This window comes from Anarrhichthys ocellatus, unplaced genomic scaffold (assembly GCF_004355925.1).
Source record: "Anarrhichthys ocellatus isolate YVR2014 unplaced genomic scaffold, GSC_Weel_1.0 scaffold11, whole genome shotgun sequence".
NCBI lineage: Eukaryota > Metazoa > Chordata > Actinopteri > Perciformes > Anarhichadidae > Anarrhichthys > Anarrhichthys ocellatus.
The window spans coordinates 5,741,205-5,745,345 of NW_022280041.1; positions in this window are offsets into that span (position 1 = coordinate 5,741,205).

Consider the following 4,141-nt stretch of genomic DNA (forward strand, 5'->3'; position numbering starts at 1 on the left):
GTGTGTGTGTGTGTGTGTGTGTGTGTGTGTGTGTGTGTGTGTGTGTGGGGAGAGTATGAACTTTCAGTGTCAATTTCTAGCCGACATTGACGATGAGTCCTTTTAAAGAGCTCTGCTGATGATCATGTGACACAATCGAAAGCTCCAGAACGGCTCCTAAATTAACTTTGTGTGGGATTATTTAAAAAATAAATAAACATTGATCATCATCCTTGCTGTCCTGACTATCTGCTTGCCCAATTTCCACCAAAATTAAAATCTATGTATATAGTAAGAAGTTGCAAAAACCTCAGATGTGACCTCAGTGTCCTCGTTGGTAGCTCTGGTTCTGTTTGATATGAAAGAGAATGACATTTATTGGGGAGAATAGCCAGGTTCAATTAGTATTAAAACATCAAAAAATGTGAACCCTTAACTTATGAAAAAGATGCAAACATAAATTCGGTAATAGCATTCTCCAGGTGCCTTGGTCCTCGCACTGTTTCCTCCCCACTGAGCATCTCCAAAGTGTGAACAGCATATGCTGACATTTGGCTGCTCTTCACTGCTGTGGCATATTTGCCACTAGGGGGCCTTCAGGGATGAGTTGAGGTACCCCTTTGACACAGTGGACCGGTTCCTGATCGGGGAAGATGGATGACCTTTGGCTTTATTTATGTCGTCGCCACTCATGCAGGACCTTTTCATCAGATACGGTCATTGTAATCCCTCAGCCCCCATTCAATTTACAGAGGCACTCTGTCACTGCAGACCACTAAAGTCGATGAAATTAATGGATCAATAAGCCCTCTGAAAGCCTGGCGGGAGGGTCCAGATCCCCCTGGTCGCTATCACGTTACGAGTCATAATGAATGGGGTGTTGTTTATGTTGTAAAGTGCAGCGTCATTGAGTCCTTTGAACACACCACCCTCTTAGCCGGAGTTTGGTACACCACCGCAGGGAAATACCATGACTTTTGATTTTAGATTTGACTATCATATTGGTGTTTTTTCTAAATATATATATCTCTATCTCTATCTCTCTCTTGAAGCTTTTGAACTTTTGAAATACTGCTTCACTGGCTCACATGTCTAGCCAACTCTCCACTGTTTACTATCTCTCCCAAAATTAGCCTTAATGGTTGTATTCTCCATCAGTTGCAGCTCACTTCTGATACATCATGTTAAGAAAATTAAGCTCAGGCTTCACAGCTATGTGGCTGCTCCAGAACCAGCATACCTCGAGGCAGCTCTAACCGTAATTGGTAGTAATTATAAATCCCATCTGAGAATGCACAAAGATAGCTCACAGCAAAACAGGCCTGTTTTTTCAGCGTCGGGTGCCAAGAAGTGTGAACGTAGACTTAAAAGGCTCCTATAACAACTATTCAGAACAGCGCTAGTGGTGAATGAATGATACGGAAATGTCAATCAAAGTTGTCACTCTGTGTTAAGGAGATGAAATGAGACGTGACAACATGTCAACCTTTTGAGACGGAGACGAGATGATGATCCTTTAGCTGACACAAGTGTAGTACAAATAATACTGAGTAGTACTATGTGACTGCAGTACAAACATTGGTCTCCCTTCACTCCCTCCGTATTTTGCACGTGATCTTAAATGACTTTGACGGGACGTATAAACAAAGTTCTGACAGTAAAACGAAGCCCACAGCAGTTGGGTCCCGTCTCCATATTTGCATGCTAATGGCATGAGAGAAACTCCCACCACAATCATTCAGCGGGACCATCATCACTTGCAATTTGGGGATCAATGATTTCAAACAATAGCGCTCGGCATTCATGCATTTAACGCCGAATGGAAACCATGTGCGCTGTGGTTTTACTGATGGTCAAACTGGAGGAACGTGCTGACAGCTCTGGATGGCCTTGAGATGCACATCGGCCCGGAATAACTCTGCCAAACTCGCAGCTCTTTCTTTGTAGGAAAACAGTCTTTGTTGCCACTGTTGGCAGTAAGTCAATCGCATGTATTAAGCTACCCCACAATGCTCGCCAGTCATCGATAGCCCTAACTGAGTGCATATGGTGTCTTTGGCTTTAGGCTTCTTTTTGATCAGGTTGAGATTTTAATGGATTTTTCTTCGCCTCTGACAGACGAGGCTGGGTGTGTGTGTGTGGGGGGGATGCAGCCCGACCCGGGGCAGACTGCAGGCAGCCGGTGGGGTCACTTGAACCTTGTGGTTGCAAAGCAGAGTGCTGAGACACAAAGAGCCAGCGCTGCGCTCACAAGTGTCCGACAGCGGGAGAGTCAGGAAGTCTGGCGACTGTAAACCCCACCCCACCCCCCCCCCCCCCCACCCCCATCTCCCCCCCCACCCACCCATCTCAGACACACTCCATGACACGCCAAGCGGGCACTTCTGCACACAAACCTCTTCTACTACACTTGGGAGGACATTTGTATCGACTTCCATTCATCCTCTGCTGTCTAATTTCAACCATAACGGCTCGATGTAAAACCTGACCTTTAACCTAACTTAAATCCAGTCATAATTTAGACCTTAGAGGCTCAATCTGGGATCCAAATGTAAACAACGGTGCCACCCCACCACCAACAAAACACAGAATTAACACAAGAAAATTACTAATCTGAATTATTTTTGTTTTACATACAATTAGTGTTTTCATCAATGTCTGTAAACACTGGAGTAAAATGAGCCTTTATTTTAAATAATGATCAGATTTGAGTTTCACAAAATGGGAATTTATCACTTACTTAATGATATAATTATTTAAGTTAATATACTTAAACTTAAAATGTAGGCACACACACACACACACACACTTAAAAATAACCATGTTCAGGTCTGGGCTTGCTGGCTCAATTTTTAAAGGAACATTTAGGTTTTTGAACTTGAACAAATTACACCAGAAAGCACATATCCGACAAGGACTTAACTGTGCAAGCTCACAAAACTAAGATCACAGGTACAAAACTCTGACTTGACTTCCCAGATGTGACGGTGCAAACAGCTTTTTGTCCTTACAACATAATGCATATACCCCATATATATAAATATATATATATATGTTCACAGCACTCGCAGTACATCATCTGAAATGTAAGTGCATCATGAGAAAAATATTTAAAGGCTGGGACCTGCAGTAGTTTAAGGTTAGTATAATGCTACTAAATATTTAAACTAGAACAGTGCTGTTAATAGTTAGAATTTTTATTTTTGTCCTAAATTTACAAGGATGCTCTCAGTTAAAAGTACGGGAACACTTCAGTGTAATAGCACATCAAAGTGTGGAGCATTAAAAGTCACGTGAAAGAGTTACTCCTTTCTTTCCTCTCTATAGTTTTTGCATTTTAGGCGCAACATGTTCAACAGCAACTCATTTCCTTTGTGAGCATAATGAGATACAGTAAACCTCAACGTTGCACTGCAAAGGTGGACCGGAATTTAGTGGCGAAAACAAGAGATCTGCAGGCAGGCCAAGTGGTTGAGTGCACAGGTTAACGGCGACTGGGCCTTGAATGGCTGTGACAGGGAGAAAGCAGTGAGAGGCTCCACCACTGAAGGGGGAAGTGACCCGGAAACGGTGTGTAAGTGCAGCTTGCTGGGCCCTTTAGGAAGAAAATCTCTCCAGAAGCACTGATGCAAGTCCAACTAAACACACATTTCTCTTATTGCTCTCGCTCTCTCTATAGAGATGCATTACTCAGCTATACTCGTGCACGCTCATGCGCTCTCACGGCAAACAAAAACAGATAGTGGGGGAACCTCAGTCTATGTTCATCACCTACAACAAAAACTTGTCGTGACTCTCTGATTTGAGCAGATTTTCAGCACTCTGGTGAGGAGAACTGCTTTTCTTTTCAAATTACAAACATAAGAGCTTCTTGTTGGTCAAAGATAGAAGTTGTCAGTTAAACAGCGTGAATGCAAGTGACGCATCATTAGTCACACTGTCATGACGTTACTCTTGGTCTCTTGGTTGTGCTTTTTGGATATTTGCACAGTCCAGTAGACCCAAAGACTGTGATGTTTTTTGTTGTGATAGACTTTTTGTCAACCTCATGTTGAATATAACATTTACGAGCAGTTGGCCAAACTTATGTGATACTTGTTATCACTTTTTCAGTAGTGTGTGTGTGTGTGTGTGTGTGTGTGTGTGTGTGTGTGTGTGTGTG